Consider the following 27,718-nt stretch of genomic DNA (forward strand, 5'->3'; position numbering starts at 1 on the left):
GCTTACTTTTCTCCCTAATTTTCTTCTTTCCTTCTACAGTTATTTTCAGTGCTCACACAAGAAAATTAAGATTTTTCGATTGCTAGACTTCCATAAATTTTGCATTCTTGTCAATTTTTTAAAATATCAGTTACATGAATTGCGTTTCAGCTGAAGACAGCTTTTCATTTTCTAGTCATTTTAACTATAAATAAAGTCCAAAGGATAAATATTTTAATTAAAAGATTTTTGCTAAATGACAAAGAAATAAAACAGTCCAGCAGGGTTTATTCTGTACCACCGAGTAACACGATTCTTATATCGGCTGAAACAATCTAAATCATATTAAAGATCATGTTTTTTTATACAAACTATAACGCGAGAGAAAAATTAGCTTCTTAAAACATTCTTTCTAAGAGAATTAATATAAAAGATTATATTTATATATATATATATATGTTTTTAAAGCTGGGACTTGAACTAAACTGTCAAACTTTTAAAGTTTAATTTACATGGTGGTTTTAACTAAAGTTCCACTTTGAAATGGTTATCAAACTTGGGAATCGTGTAAAGGAGGTTATGGGAATTCATTTTCCTCGGGGGAAAAAAAAAGTTTAAAAACTCACCACTAGGGCAAAAATGGCGCTGTATACAATATTGTTAAATGAAATAAGACATGAAAACATCTGTTTAAAATGTGTTTAATAGTTTCCGAAACGTAATACAAAGCAAGTTCAATGTAGCGTCCAGCATTTTCCGAAAGTTCCACTTTGAAATGGTTATCAAACTTGGGAATCGTGTAAAGGAGGTTATGGGAATTCATTTTCCTCGGGGGAAAAAAAAAGTTTAAAAACTCACCACTAGGGCAAAAATGGCGCTGTATACAATATTGTTAAATGAAATAAGACATGAAAACATCTGTTTAAAATGTGTTTAATAGTTTCCGAAACGTAATACAAAGCAAGTTCAATGTAGCGTCCAGCATTTTCCGAAAGCAAGTTAAATCCTGTTACTGCATTCTCAACAGCAGCTCTTAACATATGAGGAGGAATGTTACGGACATGTCGGTGTATCACATTTTTTATTTCTGCCAAATTGTTTAGATTATCACAATAAACTGTGCTTTTGAAATAACCCCATAGCCAAAAGTCACAGAGGTTGAGGTCTGGTGGGAAGAGGGGAAGTGTTGGCCTATAAGACGTTCATTCGTGAAATGTTGCTTAAGTAACTGTGCGACACACGTGAGGTGGAGCCCAGCCCTGCATAAAAATCGTAGTATCTAAAATGCCACGTTACTGCAGTTCATGTATCACGAAACATTTTAACATTGACTCTAAGTAAGCTGCAATCACAGTGGTCTAACTGTCGACTGCTCTTCAGAGAAAAATGTTTCAGTTATAAAACTAGCTGTCTTTCAACACTAAACGGTGTGGAATGATTGCTATGCAATCGAATGCAGTAGGAGAATGCAATGGAACTAGATAGATAACATGAGGGATTTCTTTGGTCCAAATCGATTAAAAGCGTTTTGAATCAGTATCTTCATGTTTTAGTCCCGAATTCAGGCTTCAAAAATTACAAATTAGCGGTCTGTCAGAAAACGATTTCCAGGTTGTACGCACTTGTGCGAGAGATTTGCGATCTCACATTTTCTAATCGTTAATTCCTGGTTTCACGGACGAATTTCTCCCTTACACGGATGGCGCACTCGACTTTTATCGAATTTAACACCTTTAAATGGTAATTTGTTTACTTCAAAGTTTCTTAAGGGTATACAACATATTAAACTCGTATAACAAAAGGTTAACTTAGATTCCGACCCATATTTCGTTTAACAATATTGCATACAGCGCCATTTCTCCCTTGGTGGTGAGGTTTCGAACTTCCTTTTTTTCCCGGAAAATAAATTCCTATGACCTCCTTTACACGATTACCAAGCTTGATAACATTTGATCCAGTAGTTTTCCTTTTATGACCGTTTCAATGTGGAACTTTAATTATAACCACTCTGAATATTATTAAATTTTAATTTGAAGCTATGCGTTATATGTATACCATGCGTAAAATTTAAGCTTTTATGGAAGAATAAACAATCGAAGCAAATATACTTAGGACAATTCCCCTCCCTCCGAAAATAAAATATTGAAACTTCGACCTTGAATTTATTGGGTTATCGAAATATTTAATTTGACTTATCTTCTAAGTCCTAGTTCCGACAACAATTCCGTCAAAAATTCCGAATTACTTAAGCTGAAGTAAAAGATTTAGTATACATTCACTGTATGTTAATAAAGTTATCAGAGTGTAATAAAAATAGATTATAGAATTTACGTTGATGCAACTTTTTGTCTGACTGCACAACATGTCATGGAAAAGAAGGCTTGTAGAGATCTGTTTTTGACATGCCTCTAAAAGTAGATTTCATACTCCTTTTGTCTCTTCAGTGTTAAAAACTTTCCTTTGAGAAGCAACTTTAGTTTTTGGGAAAGAAAAAAAATCACAAGAAGACAAATTTGAATAACAGGCAGGACGATTGAGTACACATACTTATTTTCGGAACACAAGAGGTTCTCCGACTGGTTATTGAATAATGAAAAGATGCTTGTCATGTAAAACAAAACATTTGGAATACGTTTTCTGACTGAAAACGTAAGATTAAAAGTCATATGCTTAATTCACAGCCATTTACAAGTCAACTACTTTAGCAATTGCAGAATCGTTTTGATCCTGAGCTTGTAAGACAAACCTAATATCACTGGATTTAAACACTTCTTTAATCTTCCGGAGAACGTTCCTTCTTTAGCTCATATTCCAAGAATATTAAGTGAATACAATTATTGCAAAAGAAATTGAATAATCATTTGCACTACGGCTTGGTAGTTTACTAACGAGTTAACAAAACTTAAATTTTGCTTTTTGTGTCTTAAGAATACGACAATATTTTAAATGTTTACAAATAAAATATTTGGAGCCTCACCAGTTGCCTAGCATTTGAAGATTGCTAAATACTAATTGTTTGTTCAAATAACCAACTAACCTAGTTTAAGCGCGATTTCCAAGTGAAGTTACCAACAAAACCCGAATACTCATTAAAAATCATGTAGCTTGCCAATCGGGAGTAACATGAAAGATACGGCGCCAATAATTGAATTGCTGTTACGGTACGCTGTTTCTAAACTTAGATGGTCATTCCTTAATTAAATAGGCCACCAGCGGCCGAGGGGTAAAGACGCTGAACACTGGTAGTTCGGTCTGAGGTTCGAATTCCGCGAACGGGCTGGCTGCATGGGCATTTTCATGGTTTTCCCCATGTGTAACGTGTATACGAGCCAGTTTCTCTTAGAAAGTCCTCCACGAAGGCATCCCTCCCTTTAGGCAGATAGCCCTCGTGTGCTTTGCCATACTTAAATAATCCAATCCAATCCTTAATTAAATATAATTGATTTGTAACTTCTACTAGAGCTGACGGTAAGAATTGAAGTGAAAATAAATAATATCGTGTGCAGTCTTGATTAATATAAAATTAAAAATATTTGCATAGAAAAATATTTGCATTCAGACAGAAAGTTTTTAGAAATGTTTGCAATTACTTTATAAGAAGGATTTATTAATAACCGTAGTAATTACTTATTATATTACTGATGGTTAGGATTCAGTTCTTGACAATTACATTCTAAATTAGAATTTTAAGGATGTAATGAAAATACGTTACTCACAAAAATACATTTTAGGATAAAAAATGAGTTGATTTTTTTTATGTTTAAAAACTTCTTAAATTCATTTAGTAAACATCGTATCCTCGTTGTTGCCTACCAGCGGCCGAGCGGTAAAGTCGCTGAACACTGGTAGTTCGGTCCGAGGTTCGAATCCCACGAACGGGCTGGCTGCATGGGCGTTTTCGTGGTTTTCCCCATGTGTAACGTGTATACGAGCCAGTTTCCCTTAGAAAGTTATCCACGAAGGCGTCCCTCCCCTTAGGCAGATAGCCCTCGAGGCTTTGCCATAATCATACACACACTCACACACATATCCTCGTTGTTAATTGAATCCAGAATGTTTTGTGTCGTTTAATGTATAATCATTCTTACTTGTCCACAGAACCTGCTGACTTATTCAGTCATTAAGTAGCTGCAGATCATTTCTATATAACCATTGAACTTCCATTAATTCAGTCTCTAGAAGGTTGTATGTTTATATTATTTTATATTACAATTTGACTTTTATAAAAATGATTATTCTAAATCTTATGTTTATGTAAAAATATACTGTGCTTTAAAAATATGGATGATAGTATCAGCCGCTCTTTCAGCCACTTCATAAGCAACAGTTTGTTTAGAAATAAATTATGCAGTTAATGTCATAAAATATTTTCATAAAATTCAAATAAACATTAAACGAAAATTCTCAATTTTAGACAGTTCGATTTAAACGAAGTAAAGAAGCAGACGCTAAAACGCCGAAGGTAAAAATTTACTCTTATTTTTTTTTAAAAAAAAAGGAAGAAAGAGAGAAATTTAAAAAAAAAAAAAAAAAAGTTAAAAATTTGAATAATATCATCTATAATTAAAAAAATAGCTTTTCATATAGTATTAATAAATATTTATTACGCATCATTGAGGGAAAAATTTCATATAATTAATTCTCCGTAAAATTTTACTTGAAATTTAAGGTTAAAAATAGCTGTGGCAATTCACTGTAACAAAAATCCATAGACCACATTTGGCGTTATTATCGCTCAAAAAAAAAAGATGCCAAATTTCAAAACTCGAAAATATGTAAATTTGCGTATATCTTAGAAAATTTTGAATAAAAAAGTCTAATTTTTTGCAGATATGCTGAAAAATACATCTACTTTAAGATGATGGTAAAAATTTTATAGGTTATAATTCAAAATTTTTTCGAAAAATTTATAAAAATTATTTAAAAATAGAAATTTAAAAAATAAAACACAAAAAAATGGGTAAATTTTATTTGGAATGAACCTAAATTTCGAACTGTGAAAGGAAAAATAATAAAAGTTTAATAAAAAAAAGAGATATTAATAAATACTTACCAAATTCAATTAACATTGAGGAGCTAAAATTTTGAGAGCTAATATTTTAAAAACTACTCGTACGAATTTTACAAAACTTGGTACTCTGGCATAATTTGAGCCGTAGAATCGAAATATGGAAAAATATTGATATGTTATTTCAGAAAAAGTCCGATTTTGTGTCAAAATACCTATGTTTGAATAATGCTATATATAAATCTAACATATATCCTAAGTCGCGCTTTCGAGACATGAAAAACGCAGTTTGAATTTTGTCAATCGGCCCAGTAGAACGGGAGATTTTTTTTCTCCCGAGAGATTTCACTGTCCCATTTTTTTTTTTTTTTTTTTTTTTTTTTTTTTTTTTTTTTGAGCAGTGTACATAATTTGACGTTTGAAAAGCACAAAAATGACTTCTGATCTTAACTATCATATATATATTTTCCCAAATTTTCTCACAAAACTATGAGTTTTTTGTTTTTTGTTTTTTCCCCTTCTTCTTGGAGCTTCTTTCATTGTTAATATGATACACGCAAGCTTAAAACATTTGTCCACACTACAGCGAGGAATACCGTTGGGAACAATATTAATGTGATACTGAGGTACCCAATATCTGAAAATAAATTAGCATGAAAATAAGAACATCGTACTGCTGATGAAAGAGAACGTTACTGCAATGAGGAATAAATTGCATTCATGCAGGGAATAAACTGAGTCTTGTAAACAACGAGATATTGTTAATCAGCTGTGTGATAGCTAACAATTAAGCTTTCGCCATCAGGAAGAATTATTACTCCATGCACCCACTTCATGCATTTTCGATGGCGACCCACATACTAATCTCGGTCATTAATAAACCATATCTTCATTATACCTAAAATAAATTGCTTGGCGTGTAATCTTTGCTTTGATAGCTTTCCTGTAACTACATTTTGTTTAGTCAGCAAAAGTGAAAAATAGGTTTAACGGTGTTTTAACGAAAGTTTCGACGATGTAAATACAATAAATCTGATTTTTTGAGGCAATGTAGACAGATGCCATCTCGAATAGCTCTAAAAATGGGAAGTATGATAAGTACGGAAAATATCTAAAAATAAAAATATTTCGGTTTAGATTAAGGATATTAGAACCTCTAGATATTATTGTTTTCATTTTTGATAAAATCGCAAGTAAATAAAGTAAATGAAATAAATAAATACTGTTAGTAATTGACAGTGACTAGGCTCGCTCATTTATGTTTGATTTAAAGATCTGCGATGCAGAATATAAAGGTGATTTAATCATTTAAAAAGTCATTTTAGCAACATTTTGTAAAAACTTTTATTTTACATTCTAAATGGCGTAAATAGAACATATTTCTGAAAGCTCATTATAACTTGATTGCAAAATTTCTAATTCTACTTCTTCTGTGAAAATTAAATAAGGTTCAACTATGCATTGCACTGCGTGGGAAATCTGTTTCCACTCAGCTATTTGGGACTGACATTTCACAATAAACTAAACTGGAAATTATGCACTTATTTAATATTATTATTAAATCGAAGTGCGACTATTGTGAGAATCGATTATTGTTTATCTGAAAGGATTAGAAGATTAGATTCTCAAAACGCTTAGAAGGCGGCTGATTATGGAAATGCGCCAGATCAGTTTTAAATACTATATTAAAAATCTTTTATGTGAATATTAATTACGTGTTGTCATTAGCTTTTTATAACAGGAAGTAATCAAGATAAAGAATAAATCTTTAAAACAATTGCAGGGCTAATGATTTTATAAGAAAATCTGATCCGAACCATTTTTCCCCCCTGAAGATTTTTCTACTTCCTTGTAATAAGTAAAAAGGAAATATTATTATCGCGAAAATTTTCAGACATTATATTTCAACGAAAATATCCATTTTGACTGCTATCGAATGCAATTTAACGATGTTTTTGCGTGGCATCTGTACGTAAGACAGAATAAAAGACTCTTCCCCCCCTCCCCCCCAAAAAAAATTATAAAACTGATTTAAAATGAATTCTGAAGAGAATTTTTTGTGGCGTCTGTGCGTACGTACGCATGTGAGTACGTACGTATCTCGCATAACTCAAAACGAGTAGCCTCAACAACGTTGAAATTTTGTATATAGGTCAGCCATAACATGTAGATGTGCACCTCGTATTTTGGTTGCAATCGGTCGCACCAAAAGTGTATAAATATATGGACTATATATCCACTATGATACCCGGCTCAGTGATCTCAGTTTCTTTGATATGATATGTTTGTAAAATGTGCATTTTTTGTTTTAAAAATGATTTATTTATGATGTTATTATCTTCCGATTTAAAAGTTGTTGAAATACGGCTAAGCCTAATTATTTTTACCATGGCGGCCATGTTTGTTTACATTGGAAGCTTGGCAGAATAGCGGATTTGTTGCCAATCTAGATAAACTAAGCTTCACAACAACAAAGGTAAAGCTTTCTTTTATTATTGCGAATTAAATCCTGCTTAATCCATTCTGGAATTTATTCGAGGAAATAAGTGTTTAAGATTTACTTCGTAATTTTTACTTCCTTGTACGAAGTAAAAAGGAAGTATTGTAATCGCGAAAAGTTTCAGGCAGCATATTTCAACGAAAATATCCATTTTGACCGCTATCGAATGCAATTTAACGATGTTTTTGCGTGATATCTGTACGTAAGGACAGAATAAAAGACTCGTTTCCTCCAAAAAAAATTATAAAACTGCTTTAAAATAAATTCTGAAGAGAATTTTTCGTGGCGTCTGTACGAACGTAACGAGTAGCCTCAGAACGTTGAAATTTTGTATATAGGACTGCTATAACATGTAGATGTGCACCTCGTATTTTGGTTCCAATCGGCCGCACCAAACGTATATAAATATATTTATATATATATCAACTCTGTTACCCGGCTCAGTGATCTCAGTTTCTTTACTCTTATATGTTCGTAAATTGTACATTTTTTGCTTTAAAAATGATTGAATTATGTTGTTTTTATCTTCCGGTTAAGGTTTTTATGCCTTTAGTAAATCTGTATGCAATATTTTTAGAATTATCAATAATTTTAAAGTTATTTAAGAGCCGCTAAGCCTTTTTTTATGGCGGCCATTGATTGTTTACATCTGAAACAGCAGACTAGTGAATTTTTTGCCAATCTAGAGAAACTTAGCTTCGCAACAACAAAGACAACGCCTTCATTTATTATTGCCAATTAAATAATGCTTAATTCTTTCTGGAATTTTTTCGAGGAAATAAGTGTTTAAGATTTACTTCATAATTTTTAATAGAGATATTTTGAGTTTTTATGTATTTTTGCCTTCTCGCAAAGTGAGAACTGAATTAATTGAAGGAGAAATACTCAATCATCTGTGAAAAACTGTTTCTTTTTTGTTTTGTTTGCTTAATTTCTTTTATACATCATTCTAGCTTTATTATAGTATTTTAATAGAACATGTGGCAACGACTAGATAAGTCTATTCTTTAAATGATATAAATTTTGTGCATTCTGAGTTAAAATAAGAACGAAATATAATACTGTTAAGTGAACCTAGCGCCAGAGTGTCGCTATGGTAAACAAAGTGAATTTTAAAGAATGCATTTATTCTATTGTGGTTTATGCGCTGTCGGCGAAGTAGATTTAATTTAATCCAATAAGCTTAAATGAAATGCAAGAAAAAATGTGTATAATTTAATATTCCGTACAAGGAAGTCATGTAGTTTACACATCAGATTTTAATATAGATATTTTGAAGTTTTATGTATTTTTGCCTTGTTGCAAAGTGAGAACTGAAATAATTGAATGAGAAATAATGAATCGTCTGTTAAAAAACTGTTTCTTTTTTGTTTTGTTTGCTTAATTTCTTTTATACATCGCTTTAGATTTATTATAGTACTTGATAAGAACATGTGGCAACGTTTAGATAATTCTTCAAAAGATATAAATTTTGTGCATTCTGAGTTATAATATGATTCTTCCGATTTCTAAGTTATAATATTATCCGTTTCTCCTTAGAGAGATTACCATGTCAGTAAACTCTTATCGTCATGCGCCTTTTAGGCTTCATTCTCCCTGAGCCGGCAAAATTACACGTTTGTGTAATAGTTCCGCCGATATGTTTATAAGTTGAAGTTATAATATGAACGAAATGTAACGCTGTTAAGTGAACCTAGTGCCAGAGTGTCACTATTGTAAACAAATATAGTGAATTTTAAAGAATGCATTTATTCTATTGTGGTTTATGCCCTATCGAGGAAGTAGATTTAATTCAATCCAATAAGTTTAAATGAAATGCAAGAAAAAATGCATATAATTTAATATTCCGTACAAGGAAGTCATGTGATGTACACATCAGATTTTTTAGATTTATTATCCGATTAGAACTGGATAATTTAAAGATTCATTGGTTTCTTCTACATGCTCCATAATATTAGACAAAGTCATGAATTACTAGATATAATGCAGGGAATTATAAAACAATTGAATCTATATTGTTCAAACAGATGTAAATTTAGAACTTGCAGATAATGCATTCAAGAAAGATAACGCTCCAGATGTTTTAAACTACTGTGCCTTCGAGACTACTGGCATTAAATACCCAGAAGACCTTGCACAAAAAAATAGGACAGTTCTGTATCTCCCATTCTACTGAATCAATCGTCGAAATTTAATTTGCGTTTTCCAGGTCTCTAAGCGCGACTTCGGATGTATATTAGATTTATATACAGCATTGTTCTAACATAGGTATTTTGACACAAAATTGGACTTTTTCTGAAATAACATACCAATTTTTTTTTTTCCGTATTTTTTCCGTAAAATTTGTATTTTAAATAATTTTTCTAATTTTTTCGAAAACGCTTTTGGATTATAACCTATAAAATTTTTACCATCATCTTAAAGTAGATGTATTTCTAAACATACCTGCAAAAAATTGGAGTATTTTATTCAAATTTCCTAAGATATACGTAAGTTTACATTTTGGCGTGTTTTGAAATTTGGCATATTTTTTATAAGTGACAATAACGCCAAATGTGGTTTACACACGTTGTTAAAATTATTTGAAAGTATGAACGATGACCTTTTTTTCCGCTCGTGTGCAATGAAAAAAGGAAAATAAGTTGCTATAAATTTGGAAGTTCGCCGAGTGTATTATTCTTTGCGCAAACCGAAAAAATAAAATTTTAAATTTCTCCATAAATTTCTCATCAAAACTTAAAAAATTTTATATCTAGGAATAATTTGAGTCGCAGTATTGAAGTATGGAAAATATTGGTAAGTTATTTCAGAAAAGGTCCAGTTTTGTATCAAAGTACCTATGTTAGAATAATGCTATATATAAATCTAATATATATCCTAAATCGCGAGTTTAAGACATGAAAAACGCAAGTTAAATTTCGACAATAGGTCCACTAGAAAGAAAAATATAGAACTGTATTTTTTGGGGGGGGGCAAGGTGTACATATACCAGGACGCGTTTCTATGCAGGGATGATTTCTTCCCATTTCAAAAGTCCTAAAACTACCTTGGAGTAAAAACGGGACATTATTTCCTAAAATTCAAAATATTAATGTAATGCACATACGTATACACACACACGCAAAATTTTAAACATTTTGCGAAATGAAAATTATATTCTTTAATTTACCAAATATTAATTTACATTTTGCTAAATCCTCTCACAAAGTTTTTTACTTTTTTCGGTTTCTCAGCATTTTTAGAAATAATTGCCAAGTTTAGCTTAATTTTGAGCGACGGGGTTAATTCCGAAAAGCGATACGTTAATATTGTTAGCACCAAGTTGTCGGCTGAGCAGGATATGTCAGTGATTCACTTGTGCAGCAAGGTCTCTTGGACTTCGTGTAGACTTTCCTGCCCCAAGGGGATTAGTAACAACAACATTTATTAACAAGTAAAGATCAATAAGCCATTTTGATGTAGACAATGACTTTCTATTTAAACCTTCAGGTATTAAGATTAAAGTCTACAATATGTGTATAAACAGCTGTGGAAGTTAACAGATGAAGAACAAATAACAGAAAGAGAATAGTTCATGGAATATAAAGAATTTTGGCATAGGTGGACCGATTCAATAAAAACCTAAAGTTGGACTTGAGTAGGGCCTTGGATGAAATAGCCTAATCCAAAAATTACACATGTTTTTTTGTTTAATGAGAATAAATAATATTTCAGTCTTCACATCACCTAAGCTGCCACGGTTCAAGGATGCTCTATATTCTAACATAATATCACCTTTGAAACTAAATATACTAACTATAAACTAATATAAATAGTGGATCCAAATATAATAATATCCTAAATATAAATAGTGGATTCAAGGAAGGAAGCTTTTGTCAATATTGGTTAATTCTGTTCTCCACCCTTTTTTTAAAAAAAAAAAAAACGCCTGAACAACAATAAAGTTTACAATATCAGATTTTGGGGGGAAGGGCTCTTTGTTTTGTTTGTCTGTATCTGTTAGATGGTGATTTAACCTCACTCATCAGAATGACAAAATTATTATTCAACTACGTTTATTAACGAGCTAATTATTTACAGACACTAATACAAATGTTGTACACTCGTAAATAATTTTGGCCAAATTATATGTAGAACTGTAGTAACTTTTGTATAAAGTCATATGAGTTGCCTCAAGAGACGAAGCTTTGCCGGAAAAAAAAAAAAAAAAAAAAAAAAAAAAAAAAAGATAGATGGTCAAGTCTTGACATAGAGGGTCAACATTGAGGCTGTAAATCTCTAAATCTCCAATCTTTCTAAATCGGCGATATATAATCAAGCTAATTTTAAGTGACTAATTTTCGTCACCAAATTTGGCGAAAAATCGCCAATAGTCATCAGTTTTCACGACTATTTTGCGACATTTTGATTCGGACCCTGTATAACTGTAATTAGTTCTATAACTGAATAACTATAATTGATCCCTATTTGCAACTGTTACCGTATCCGGCCCTTATAGCTAACTTTAACTGTATATGTCTTCCAGTAATTTCGAGAAATAGGACGCACTCAAAATTTCTCGTCCCCCGGGCGAAAACTATATAAAACCGGAGAGAGGGTTAGCCCTCAGTTTTTCAGCTCAGAGTAGTTCAGTAGTAGTTCGGAATATCGAGAAAGCGTAGTGCAAGCTTCACTCTTTGTATGCGTATTGCCCTACGTTGTGCTTAACACAGTAGTTTAAAGTGGTAACTTCTGATTGTGCTTTGTTATAGTGAGAACAGCTGTAGAATTTTTTTTTTTTTTTTTTTTTTTTTTTTTTTTTTTTTTTTTTTAAATTCGAAAACTATAAAGTACCTGGTTTGGAAAAAATAAATTCTATCAGGGTATTTATCCGTTCCGTTTGCGTTCAATCAATTATGAGCCCGTACGCAAGCAATAAGTTTTGGTGTCAGAAATGGAATTGAATGCCGGTGGCATAAGCGATGGAAACAACTGTTGGAGCGATGGAGACAAGAGCGAACTGAGACAACTGTTGACCAAACTGAAAGAAGAAATGCAAGCGGGCTAAGAAGAGATGAAAGCGAGCCTAGAAAGACTAAAGCAGGCCAGCGGGAAATAAAAAGAAAAATTTCTACCATAATAGGAAAGAATTTCGAGGCTGTTAAAGGCAGAACAGACATGGTTGAAGGTAAAATTGGAGAAATTCCAAGAACGAATTTTAGCTGTCCAACAAACACAATCGTCCTATGACAGCAAGTTTAGGAAATTTTTTTAGCCTTTTCTTTTTTTGTGCTTCTACATGTAAATACAGAACAAATTTCGATGGAGAGAGGGAGATCTTTTTAAATACTTTGAAAGAACTATTGGGTTTAAACCACAAATTTGGCAATGTTGTTTCGCTCTCTGATTCGCATGCAGAAGTCCAAACCATTAACTCATTAGAGATTTTAAATAAACTGAAAATCTCCAATATCGAGAATTCTTCGATATTTGGGAGAAAAGTAAAGGAGTTGTGTTACGGATAATTTATGGACAATGCAATATTTCTTGAAAAGAAAAGACGAACAAACCGAGATAACTCTAAATTGCTGTAATCAGCATACTCTGAGATGCTTATCATTCAAGTAAACTGAATTAACATTCAGTTTACTTGAATGATAAGTTTACAAACATATATTAATAAAGCACATTTTCATGATAGAATCAAAATAAAGCAATGAAGATGCGAAGATCTTTGGATATTCCTGTACACCATGACGAGAAGTTGCGGTCTCAATTCCGGTTATTGATGATCTATGATTTTCTTCATTACAGAGTCCATCTGCATCATTGTGAGGCGTTCTAGTGACGCTAGTCACTTAATGACGAGCTGGAGATCTTCTAAAGCCATGACTTAGGTAACTTATTAATTTATTGTAATTCTATTGTTGTGGTAAAACATTGATGATTTCTAATTATATATATTTCAATCGGAAATAGTAACAAAATTCTTACGTACACTAAAGTCTGCATTAAGAATAAAACCTAACAGTCACACTGAAATTTCGTAATAATGTATAGATGATAAACTCTTTACACATATTATATATATGTAAAGACATTTTTATATATATGTAATATATTATATATATGTAAAGAGATTTTTTATATATATGAAATATATTATATATATGTAAAGAGATTTTTATATATAGTACGTAAAGAGATATTATAGATATAAAGAGATTTTTATATATATGTAATATATTATATATATGTAAGAAGATATTATATATATGTAAAGAGATTTTTATATAAAATCTCTAATATATTATGTTTATGATTAATAAACATTATGTATAATAGAATTACATTATATGTAATGTTTATTATACATAAACATAATATATTAGAGACATAAACATAATATATTAGAGATTGTTATATAGATTATGTTTATATATATATAATAGAATATATTATATATAAACATAATGTTTATATATAATATATTCTCCAATATATTATCTAATATATTATGTTTATGTAAAGATATATTTAAACATCGTTCAAATGGTAATCCACTTCTTTAATATTTTTATATCAATAAAGAAACAAATTCCATAATCTTATTCCGAACTGAAATTCTTTCTGAGTGGAATTTTACTTTTACTTAGCAATATAAATACTGTCCAGTTTTGAAAAGCCACAACAGATACTAACATTCACTGTTTACCCTGTATTCGAATCCAGACAAGGAATCCATGAGCTCGCATTGACCGTTCATATTGTTCTAGGTGAATAAAGTTCTCAGATTTAATTGTTTTAGGAATGGTGGCTGAACGGATATTAAGGCTCACTGGCTCGAATTTCATGCTGCCCACGGAACTATTACAAAAATCCAACATTCACCACTTCAAGCCCACAAGCTGAAGCCGGGATGAAATATCAACTTTTCTGAATAATGCGGATCTCTAGGATATATGCTCCTGCTTACGAAAATTGCAACAAAATGAATAAATCATAAATATGAACTAAATTTTATAAAAAGGGAAAAGGATTACATTTTTTTTCAAGTATCAGATTATTAAATTATGATTTATAATGACCGAAATGACATATTTTCTAAAGAATTTCGAAATTAATTTTTATCATAAAATGATAAAGTCATATACACTTTGGAATAACATGTCAAAAGAAATGATTTTAATCCTAAATTTTATTCATATAACTTATTATTGAACTGATAAACAGTTCACAATAAACTCTCTATTTAATGGATTAATTGAAAGAACGGATGCCTGTAAAATCAGAAGTCCATTAAAGCATGACCTGTGCTATGAATAATATTTGAGAATTATATACACTTAAAATTGTGGTGTATACTGTGGTGTAAATGTAAAATATCTAATATTCTTACCATATGTCTAATATTGGTTTTCTACTTACGAATGAGTTTCCTTAAAGTGAAAAAAAGCTTCAAGTTTCGGTTGCTTTCTTACAACTACATTCTCTACGTCGTTCAAACTCCGTTAAACCTAACGCCCGTTAATTCGAGGTCCGTTGAATTAAATAATCATTTTACTGTATTTGCATTTTTTGGTTATATCTGTAAAATTTAATTAAAATTTATAGCAAATTTAACATAAAGGCTTTCCCCTTTTCACAATTTCTTTAAAAAAATAAGTGGTTTAAAATGCGTAAGGAAAAAAATCATAAAATTTTCACCAAATACGTCATATGAAATATAATTTGCATCACTGACATCTACTACGCTGAAAAATAATCGAGGTCCGTTGAATTAAGTAATCATTTTACTGTATTTGCATTTTTTGGTTATATCTGTAAAATTTAATTAAAATTTATAGCAAATTTAACATAAAGGCTTTCCCCTTTTCACAATTTCTTTAAAAAAATAAGTGGTTTAAAATGCGTAAGGAAAAAAATCATAAAATTTTCACCAAATACGTCATATGAAATATAATTTTCATCACTGACATCTACTACGCTGAAAAATAATCGAGGAGACTTCCATAACAGATTTTGTTGCCTCCAGTTTTATAACTCGGGTTCAGGCGAATAAACTGTCAGCGTTAATGACCACTAGTGAAATGCTAGACCTAGTAAAAGCTAAGAATAAAGAATAGTCCTTGGTGTAAGAAAAAAGTTTACACAAATAACACATTCGGCAAAAAGAAGTCGGAAATCAGTATTATTACTTGTCAAGGGCAGAGGTGGGGAATAAATTTACCAATCTTTCACAAAAACTTTCACATTTAGAAGGGATTTCGTTTTTCTACCTTTGGCTTCACCGAAACTCTGGAATTTACAATTTTGATTTTTTTATTATTATTATTATTATTATTATTTCATTTTACCTTAAAAGCATTATCAGATAAGAAAACGTAGAATTTTTTGGGTGGAACATGAGGTTCTATTTGCCGAACGGGTAGCGAGCGAAGCGAAAACCGGATTAGGAATTTCTTTTTTTCTTTTATTCTTTTCCTCGAACCCGAAAAGAAACGGGACAGCTACTGCATGAGCAAATACGATAAACGGGAATACGACTAGTTGTGCGTTAAAATAAAAATGTTCCTTCCGGTTCTTCAGGAAATTATTTTCTTGACGTCCATACCCTTTTATTCTGCGAAGAAGCAAAGAAGATAAAAATGATTTTCTGAGGCAGAAGTTTTATCGCTTTTATAGACACTTTCTGAATGAAAATTTTTTAACGTCCACCGTCAAATAACTTCTGAACTTAAAACTCCCCCCCCCTCCATGAAAAACATTTTAAATTATTTTCTTTTAAAAAAAATTTTAGTTCCATTTATCAGACTTATGTGCTTTTGTGTTACTAAACAAACAAACAAAAAACTTAAAGATAATTAACGTTAAATAGAAAGTTAATTATGCCAGAAAATGCGTTACATTTCTGACACACATGTATACATAATACAAAAGCAATTTACGAAATATCATAATACATAAAGATGGGTTCCCAAAGTGTTGAAGCGCGACTCGGATGACCAGAAGACAATTTTTTAATGGGTCGCAACTTTTTTTTTTTTCTTTTATGTGTGTATACATAGATGCTTTTGATCTCTTTTCATAACATTTTGTGTTCCTTTTGATTAATGCTGTTCATTAAATACAGTAGAATTTTGAATTGGTTAAAGACTAAGTTTTGGTTACCTCTTTAAAGATTTAAATCTTGAAAGATTATTTTCTATTATTTACATGGAATTTCGCTTTTGCTTGGGATGTATTATATTATTTACTTCTCTCTTTATTGATTACTACTGATTATTTAAAATTTGTTTTGAAATGATTACTTAATGAATGATACATATCACTTACAATTTTTTTCTAACCTTTTAATATCCTGTTGGTTACATATTTGGGACTGCAGAATACACTTGATATTATTATTATTCTTTCTTCTACTTAACGTTTCATTAAGGCAGTCTTCGAGTGACTGAAATAATAACAGCACTGAGCGCTGATAATTCGACCGCAGTTAAAATTTTTTTAAATGTACTGCTTGCATGGCCGTTGATATCGGAATATATCCCTCGATTAAAGTGAATACCAGCCAGTTTCTCATACAAAGTCCTCCACGAAAGCATTTTTCACCTTAGACAGGTAATCTTGACTTTCTTTGGCATTATCAAGTAATATAAATCCAATCTAATCAATCAGTGGTCTGCGACTCCAGGAGCAGCATTTTTAAAGATTCTCGAAGCACATTTTCCTTTTCTCTTATGGAGAAAAATCGGAATTGGGAAGAATTATAAAATAATTTGAGTCATTTTAAATTAATAATCTTGGTCTGGTGTGCCTAAACTAAATTGTCTTATTTTTATTCTGTCTTATTTCATTTTATTTTTTGGTAAGCATGCCTACTTGTTTTCCAAAGTTTAACTCTTTATTGATCCATAACAACGATTATTTTTGTATTCTAAAGCCTTAGATTTGACTGCAGTTTTTATCGCAATTGGGATATTATTCCTTATTTATGATTTTTTTCACACCTTCGTTTCATATAATATATACTTATTCGAATACGCTTGTGTGTGCACTCACAACGTACGCGTGTATGTTTGTATGTGTGTATATGTATGTATCTTTGTGTGGATGTATGTTTGTACTCGTGAATATTTGTTTGTATGTATGTGCACTCACAATGTATGCACATACTCACAATGTATGTTTGTGTGTGCACTTAATGCAGTGGTGCAATTTCAATTTTTCGTAGTAGCTCTTAATAATTTTTTTTTTTTTTCATATTTGATTATTGCCGCTTTCTAAAAAAACTAACCTATTTATAATTAATCTTCTTGAAGTATGTATTTCAAAATTAATGAAAATGATACGTTTCTTATGCACAGCAGCGTACTTCCATAACAGCAAAAATGAAATTGAGATACACGCCTGCTCAATTAAACAACAAAGGCAAAATACAGAATAAAACAAAAATTGTTCAATGGATATGCAATGAAATTGATCCAAGAGGTTGGTGGGGTATTATTTAATCACATACCAAGCAATAAAGGAAAGACATACAAAAGTGCATATACTACGACCATCGCATCGCGAAAAACAAATGGGTCGGAAGAACAAACATCACGCTAATACCACGTCGCTAATAACGGGAATGAAACCCTCTAGTTTTTATTGGTTCTCAACCTTTTCACTAACGCCTAACCATATCTTACAATGATTATTTTTCAATTTGTCAATAGAAAGATTAAAAATAAATAAATAAATAAAAAAATCTGAAAGTTTTCAAATTTTATGCCCAAAGGGGCGTTTTTTTTAAACGTTTCGTGTGTTACCTTTATTTATTAAATATCATGTTCTTCGCACTTAAATTCAATTCAACAGCAATATTTCAGAACAATTTTAAAATGAGCGTATATTCAGAATTTCCGATACACAGTCTCGTTGGAGATAATTTTTTTAACAGTGTTGCCATTGCTCGCTTTGAAATCTTTGAGTTTCTTAATCAAAAATTCGTTAAGTTTTACAAAATACGAAATAAATAATAAAACAAATTCCAAGTTCGGGCTTCCAGATCCCCATATTCTAATGGAAGACGACTTATTGAAAATTTGATGTCTCTAGGAACCGTTGTTTTTTCGCAGCGCGAGAAATATACATACTACATTCATGCAGATTCTTCATTATTTAATTTCTTCAAAGATAATGCGGGGCTCTAATATTTAGTGGCAACAATTTGAAAAGTGAATCGACATTTAAAGTGAACCAACGCAAAATGCCAAAACGAAATTAATAGCCCTTCTAGGCTAACGCCCTTGGGTTAATAACTAAAAAAAAAAATCTGAAATCTTTGGGATTTTACATTACGCCCAAAGGGGCGTTTTTTTAACGTTTTGTGTGTTACCTTTATGTATTAAATATCATGTTCTTCGCTCTTAAACCATAAAATTCAGTACAACAGCAATATTGCAAAATAATTTTTAAATGAGCATATCTTTAGAAATTCCAATACGCAGTCTCGCGCGCTGGAGGTTTTTTTTTTTTTTTTTTTTTTTTTTTTTTTTTCGGGGGGGGGGTACAGTTTTGCCATTGCTCGCTTTTAAATCGTTGAGTTTGTTAAAAATAAGAAATCGATAATAAAACAAATTCCAAATTTGGACTTCTAGATGCCCATGTTCGTGTGGAAACGTAAGTTATTCAAAATTTGATGGTTCTAAGTACCGTTGTTTTATCACAATGCGAGAAACATACATACATTTATGCAGATTCTTCATTATTTTATTTCTTTAAATACAATACAGGGCTCTAATATTTGGTGCAACTATTTGGAAAGTGAGCCTACATTTCAACGCAAAATGCCAAAACGAAATTAATAGCCCTTCTGGGCAGATTACCCCTTTGGACTAAATATATTTTGCCATTTGCAAAATATATTTAGTCCTATTGGCTATTTGTATTAAATATGCACACATAAAAATTATTAGATTAAAAATTGGTTACCATGTTAATTGTTAAAATTTAAGTTATAATATTTTAATTCTAAAATTTAGTGTGAAATTTGGGCCGGTTTAAGAGAAATCAATTTCTTTATGTCTCGTCTTATTTCATTTAGTTTTAATCGTAAATTAGAATAAACTTTTAATTTTATTTTGTATTTATTTTTCAAGTATAACATGAAAGAAAATTCTTGTTCACAGAAGTAGTTTGTTCAAAAAAGTAATAAAAATTTAATAACTTTATTTGAAACGTCTTTAAATCCTTTTTCTAGGTTCAGATAAAAGTTAGCAATTGTGTTAGTTTTGAAATCTTCAGTTAGAATTCGATCGCAGGAAATTTCTATCAGTTTTTCTTTTTCTTCACGAGATAAATTTCAGGTACATTTGAACAAAACTGATGTATAATCCAATTTTCGTTTTCATAATCCTCGGGAAAAGACATGTTGAAATTATTTATCAATGATTTTTAAAGTCAGATGCTAATTCTTTTATTTTGCAATTATTTTCGTTTAGAAAATTTTATAAACGTGTTAAAAAGCTTAAAATATTATTACCCAATTCTTTGATTATTAGCTCGAGTCTTTTAGCGTTGCATTTATTTTATTTCTAACGGTAAACAAATTAACACTTTGTCGTTATAAACCTAAATTTAATTCATTCAACTTTCCAAAAATATCAGTTAAATATGATAAATGCGGCAACCATAATTATTAAGTAAACAATTTAGCAATCCAAATTTTGAATCACAGACGAAAATTTGCATTTCTGATCGAAGTTCAAAAAAACAGTTTAAATTTTTGGTTAACCACCTTACTTCGGAATATAACAAAAGAGTTTCATGTTCACTGCCCATCTCTTGGCATAAAATCGTAAATATTCTTCAACTTAAAGCTTGATAAAAGCCCGAGCTCCGCACTGCATGCGGCAATGCACTTCATTTTTGTTCTTCGAAATGTATGTAAAGTAATAATTCAAAAAATTTCGTTATGTCAGTACTTTCATCCAATTGCAATGCGAAATACTGACTGTGTTTTATTTTTTGAATAAGCTTCTCTTTTATGAAATTTGCCGTTTCATGGATTCGTCGACTTATACTGCATCATTTAAAAACGGAATATTATTAAGTTCATTAGCTGCTTTTCCACTGAGTAGTGTTAAAACGATAACTTTAGCTGCTGGTATAGGCCTACTAGGTATCTAGCTTTCAAAGCTTTTTCATTTGAAATAACAAAACCTTTCATTACTTGTTTACTGTTTTTGAACTCTGATATTTTCCTTTTAAAATAGTCTTCAAATTTATCCTCTAAATTGGCATGCTTAGATTCAAGATATCTTTTAAGAAACAATGGTTTCATACTTTAATTGGATAATAGCTTACCGCAAACAACACTTTGAGGATCCGTTTCATCTCCACTCCAAGTAAACCCAAATGATAAATAACTTTCATTATATTTTCTGTAAACAAATTTTTTCTTTTCAATATTCTTAATGCTAGTAAAGTGCCCTGTACACTTGCGAATCATCACTTTTTTCCAGCTTGAACGTCTAGGTTTATTTCATTATTTTTTCACAAATATTTAAATACACGTTATAATAAGAGTTCTTCAAAAACAAACGACGCTATTCTCAAATCGCGTAGAAAAGTAAGGAGTACAAAGCAACAATAAGTCCAAATACCTGCTGTTATAAGAGACAACAAATCGACGTAAAAAAAAAATTATTATTATTGCAAACAGAGCAATATGAGCCAGAAATGGTGGTGGCATAAAGTGTAAACATGCTAATAAATCGATCAACTCTAAAAGAATTAAAGAATTCCTATTAAATACAACATCCGTTTCTATTACTCCTTTTAAAAACATCATTTATGACAAATTTTGTTATGTCTATGGTTAAAAGATTATTTGTGAAAATAAAAACGGGTTATTTTACTAAAGTCTATAAGCGGCTATTGACCTTGAAAAAGCTGAGATCGCACAGAAAATATTTAAACAGAATGTTCGGGAATTTAATTTTTGAATTTAATAGTTAAAACTTCTTCGTTTCTTTGCTTGCCACCTATTTTTCTCTTGCGTACCACCAGTTGAGAATCGCTCTCTAGCTGAAATGCATGCTTGACAACGGTGAGGCAAGCTGGCAACAGTGTTGATGATCGCTTGTTGTGCCAGTAGCACCCATTTCTGTAACAATGCATATCAGAGCTTGTAGCGGGTGACTGGCGGCATACTGTGACCTGCTATCTATCATCCCAACATGCTCTATGGAATTCAGATCCGGGGATCTCAGATTTGGAATGGTTTCACTCTCCAGATAACTCTGCGCCACTTGAGCCCTATGCTGAGGGACGTTATCGCCCTTAAATTTTGCGTCGGTACTCACTGCAGCAATAAAACGACGCAAAAAGAATGTGTAGAATTTCGTCGCAATATCGGACGGCTGTGATGGAACCAACAGGAAACACGTATAGGTCGGTGCGGCCGTTCGTTGCTATCCCAGCCCATATGATTATGCCTCCTCCTCTGTAATGGTCTCTTTCAACGATTTTGGCACCCGATAGTTTATCCCTAGTTCTTGCCATATCATTGCCTTTCAGTAATCGCTCTGGGTATTATATCAAGACTAAACTGCGCAGAGTACGTGGCCCCACTGTTCTGATGTTCGACTCTGATGTTCATGAGCCGAATTCAACCGCCCTCTGACATGCAACGGGGACAAAGGAACACAAACCATAGGTCGTCGGGTGTTTAGGCCACGTTCATGCAGTCGACGAGACACAGTTTGGCAAGGTATGGGCCGTCCTGCACCAACAGGGAAATGCGATGCCGGCTGTCCTGTTTATTAGTGATTTAAGGCGCCTTGCACAGAAAAAGCAGGAAGCGACAGGAAAAGGAAACGGGAGTCGATCGTTTTGCCTTTGTGGTTATCCTCAGGCGAACATACCAAGTCTACTACAAAAGGTTTTGATCCCTTTGGTAACGATTCCACGGCCTATTGATGACCTTGCAACAGCGGATTGTCTTGCACCAGTTTACAGCATTCCAACAGAGCCTCCAACGCATTTCACTCAGCTGATGATGTCTTCGGTTCATGCTTTCCGATTAGGCTGTCTCAGATTATATAGAACTATCGCTGCTTGCGAACTGACGCATAGATCCATCATGTCCCTTTTTAAGGTGCTGAGGTGTAACTGCCGGATTGCGTTTTATGATTATTTTGATTGCCTATCTGCATTCGGAGATGCAGCTTCTACCTGGTATGTAAATTGTATGTTTTAATTCCTCTTTTTGCATTCGTACCTTTTCTTTTAGTGTTTGTTGCTTATTTTTTTAGCACGAGTGTACTTTATCCTCTGGTATTCATACCAAAACTTTTAATAATCAGTAATAATAAAAAGATAAAACGCGTGCTGGAGAGAAATAATCTAAGCTCACTGCTTTTTCAAAGGTAAAATAATTCTGCATTTTTTCGTTCTTTTGTTACTGCTTCAGAAATATTGTTGATTTTTAGATTTTAAAATTTTAGTGTGTGTGATAATTGTTCCTAATTTTTACTAACAGTTACATTTGAGTTAAATCCTGTCCTATCATTCTTGGCTCAGTATCATAATGTTTACTCAGTATGCAAAGGCATGAGGCATAAATTAAATCTGAGAGTTAAATCTTAACTGTGGCTTGTATTCCACAACGATTAAACCCCTTTTATACGTAACTGTCTCCGGAAATAAGAATGAATATTCAACGTAGAAACAGATTATGCAAAGTTTAAAATCGCATTTGGGATTTCATGAGGCATTATGCGCATATACCTATTAAGGAACAGATCCAAAAGATTCTCAAAAGACGGCATCTGCCTGTGTGGGAGGGATGCCTTCAAATTTTTAAGGAAAAATGGCTGGTATCGATGTTACACATGAAGAAAACCATGAAAATCAACCATCCAGTCAGCCCGTTCGCAGGGATTCGATCCAAAGTCGAACTACCAGCGTTCAGCGATTACATGAGGTTTATTAATTGATACATGCATTGTAAATAAATCAGCAGCCATATTTTATTTCAACTAATCTTGCTATATAAATGACAGTTGATAATGAATCAAGTAGTGACTCTCAAGCGAGAAGTACAAACCAAAAATTCACTCGAATACTGGTAAATTTTCCGAATATGATTTCCTGAAAAATATTGTTAAGAAATATACACATTAAAATTTTTTAAAATCTGATGTGTAGACACATGACTTCCTTGTACGGAATATTAAATTATACGCATTTTTTGCTGCATTTCATGTAAACTTAATTTCATTAGAGATATATTTCTCATTCAGTTAATTTAGTTCTCACATCGCGACAAAGCAAATGAGATAAAACTTCAAAATATCTTTATAAAAATTGAAAAATATAGAAAAATATGAAAAGAAAAAATCTGAAAGTTTTCAGATTTTATATTACGCCCAAAGGGACTTTTTTTTTTAATGTTTTTTGTGTTACCTTTATTTATTAAATATCATGTTCTTCGGACTTAAACTATAAAATTAAATTCAACAGCAATATCACAAAAAATATTATATAACATTAAAGAATCAACTTGAGTTTCAAATGAAGACCACGATGTCCAAGTTTTTCTCATTTTTATCCTCAACACATCTCATATATTAACATATTAGACTGAAATACAATTCAAGTATAATTAATCAGGTAATCCGAAAAAAAGGATAAACTAGCTCAGTAAGCAAAAATTACCCGTTATATTCCGAATTCTAAATATTTGTTTACGTACACATTTATCGCAAGGCCTGCCGGGAAAAGATATCAGACGATTGCAAACGTACGATCGCCAGAGATCACACGATCATTTTATTTTCAACAATTTCAGAAGTGAATCGACGTAAAATGCCAAAACGAAATTAATAGCCCTTCTGGGTAAACTGCCCCTTTGGGCTAACGCAAAAACAAGCAATTCGGGCAGCGGGGAAAAAGAGCAGATTTTTCGGTGCACAAAACTAAAAGTTTACTTTTGGTCCCACTCGGCTAAAAGACACTAAAGGTGCATCACTATTCTCTTAAGTTTCACATGTAAACAAATATGGCTGCTATGGTAAAATTAGGCTTAGCCGCACTTAAACAACTTTTAAATTGTTGATAATGCTACAATCCGGTACATTTTAGCATCTTTCGATATTCATCATGACTGAGAAAAACGTAGTGGATGAAGGTAGGGCTGAGTGGGAAAGCATGATTACACATTTTAGCACAACTGAGCTTGAAGAATTACAATCTTTATTTATTACGCATATCCAATCCTTCTTTTGCAAACAAGCTATTTCTTAATTATATTTGAATACAATAAGTTCCATTTTAAAGTACGACGTCATTTCAGGTAAACAAGCAGCAACGTGGAACAGCAGGGTCTTGCCAACAGGCGAAAGAGAACGCTGCAACACAGAGCAAAAAGGGAGGGAGTCAATAGTTTCAGTTCGAGTTAGAGAAACTTTTGGTTTACAATTAATTTGATTGGACAAGAGGTATCTGCATTGAAACGTTACGTAACATAAAAAGATCTCGAATCCGGGAGAACAGATGAATTTAAGGGGAGAGCATCAAATCTAGAATGTTAATTTTGAGATCGCCATTATTTGTTTTAAACAGCTATCCTATTTTGTTATATCTTACATAAATAAATACACACTTTTAGCGCTGCCGATTGTAACCAAAAAGAGAGGTGCACAACTACATGTTATAGCAGCTCTCTATATAAAATTTCAACGTTTTCAGGCTACTCTTTTTGAGTTATGCGAGATATATATATATATATATATACATACATACGTACGTACGAAAGTTTTACTACGACGTCATGAATATTTTATTCGTTATGCTCCTTTCATTTCCAAACAGGTACTTTCCCGAAAATTTCCTGAGCGGTTAAACACATGTGCTTCAGTGCGGAGTTCGAATCCCGGCGAACGGGCTGACTGCATGCGTGTTTTCTCCATATGTAACGTTTATACGAGCCAATTGCCCTTAGAATGTGCTCCCCGAACACATCTCTTCCCTTAGGCAGATATAGCCCTCGAGTGCTGTACAAAAATCAAATACAGATGCACACAGAACCGATAATAGCTTTCTATATATGTACAGAAAATTCGTAACACTACTTTCTTGCCCCTATATGACTGAATACTTGTGTTAAATTGAGAAGTTTCGACACCAAGGTTAAATAGCTTTACTTCAAGGTACCATGTTATATCTGAAACTCCTATATGTTAAATGTTAAATATGAAACTACTTGCCGTCAAAAGGTTTCTACTTCCTCTTAGGGAGGAAAACTAAACTCTTCAGAATTTGCCAACTAACAAAATTTTAGTGATAGTATAGTGAAACGTGTATAGCATTTTTGCGTTGTGAAAAAAATGCATCCCGGGACCGCGCCGTGAGAGGATCGAAAACATAAGAAAAACATATACAAGATATAAAGGAAAAGTTCATATTAAATATATAAAGAAAACATACTGTAAGAGGTTTCCAGATTAAATATCAGTTTATTCAATTACATCACAATATGAAAAATCTTAACCTCATCTGAGAGTCTTTTCATTTAAATTCATAAAAAAAACTTAAGGTTTGTCTGGTAATTTAAAAGAAAGGAAAGGGAAACAATTTAAGGCCTGAGAGTTAAATTTTAGATTCGACGCTGTTTTTACTGCTAAGGACGTTTTTGAAAAGCTTGCCTAAAGTTCAAACACACCAAAAAAAATAAAACTTATCTTGAGGGGACATCTTGAAGTGGAGGACTCGTATCTTATCAAGCGTTGATGTCGGCCGGGCTCATCTTGACACTGGTTCTAAAAATGTCGCGCCAATTTCCACTGGAGAACAGAAACAGGAGCACTGCTGCCCAGGACGGCTATCCGCTTGGTCCTGAAAGTCCTATGTCAACACGCAGGTAACTCGTTCAAATTTCGCCTCTTTACCAGCACGCCGCACGGAAGAGTGTTTTCAGATTCAGGCCAGAAACGTTTTTTTTCTAGGCAATTACAGCTCGCCTGTTCTTACTCGTCCCAAGAGCAAGCTTCACGAGTAACGACCCAAGTAAGTTCCACCCGCCAGTCAGTAAGAGAGAGTCCTACTCGAATTTCCTTCAAGCCAGTTTTCAAGAGCAACGTCCACAAGTCCAGCAAGCCCGAAAGTCAGCGAGTCCAAGCCGTGAGAGAGTCTCGCCTCTTAACCAAAACGCGGCCGGGGAGCATGTGCGCGAGTCCAAGCGTCAGTGCCTAAGAGAGTCAATCCAACTCGAATTTCCTTCGTCTCCTTCACAAAACGGGCTCCCACTATGGCTTCACTTATCGCCCCCTTAATTATGGAAAAATCTTCGTTTTCAACTCCAGAATGCGGAAATAAGGGTGATCGCGCATGCGCGCCTTTCTTCACTTAGCCAACAACCGGACCCTCAATCGCCAAAAACCTGAATGACTTACATTGAAAGACAAGTAGCAACCTTTGACCTTTCTGTCACGTACTTTCCTCTCTTAAGGTCAACTAACAATGAAAATTCTTTCTCGAACATTCTAAAGGACAAAGCGCGCGAAATCATGACTTGACAAAAAATTGCCTCCCTTTCCCTGCTTCTTTCACAATGAATAAAAGTTTGTACAAGATTTGCAAATAGAGGAAAATAAATAATATTCTTTTAAACTAAACAATATTCCCAGAAGCATCTGTTTTTCCCCAAAATTAAAGCCTTAAAATAAATAATTCAGAATCAAAATAAAATTTAAATTTCCATAAATCAGAAAATCATTCACCTAGTTTTTATAACGCTATCAGATAATTTCTCTACATAACATTCCTTTCCCCTAAGGAATTAAATTTTGGTTTACCAAAATTTAGCAGACAGACACTTCTTGAAATACCATGACTCATACTGTGCAATAAGGCTAAAGGATAACATAATGTAACAATATTTCACAGGACTCCTTGGTACAGTGACGTAACTGACACATTAAATTTAAAGTCCAAAATGTGCAAGTAAAACAACAAGATTAATCAAAGCAATTACTAATTAAAATACTCAAGGAAGATCATCAAAAATAATTAATCAAAAACATCAATTAAATCACTTAATTAATTAAACCTAGAAATATTCAGAACACATACAAAAACAAAAATATAAAATTAAGGCGTTAATCACAAACAAAATATGTCTAAGATCAATCAATAATTTTATGACAAAAAGAATTTCTCCTTTTTTTTTTTCCAGTTCATTACATCACACTAGTGTTGCA

The 27,718-nt window shown here is 32.4% G+C and overlaps 1 long non-coding RNA gene across 1 annotated transcript in view; it reads left to right on the top strand.

The window, feature by feature from the left end:
• LOC118191408 (uncharacterized) overlaps positions 1 to 27,718 on the top strand; it is a 74,711-nt gene that overhangs the window by 31,019 nt on the left and 15,974 nt on the right. The window contains exon 2 of the long non-coding RNA XR_004758587.2: positions 13,168 to 13,363. This is a non-coding gene — a long non-coding RNA (uncharacterized LOC118191408). The remainder of the gene's footprint in view (positions 1 to 13,167; positions 13,364 to 27,718) is intronic.

This window comes from Stegodyphus dumicola, chromosome 2 (assembly GCF_044657685.1).
Source record: "Stegodyphus dumicola isolate Sdum_Otavi_A_Nest chromosome 2, ASM4465768v1".
In the NCBI taxonomy this organism is placed as follows: domain Eukaryota; kingdom Metazoa; phylum Arthropoda; class Arachnida; order Araneae; family Eresidae; genus Stegodyphus; species Stegodyphus dumicola.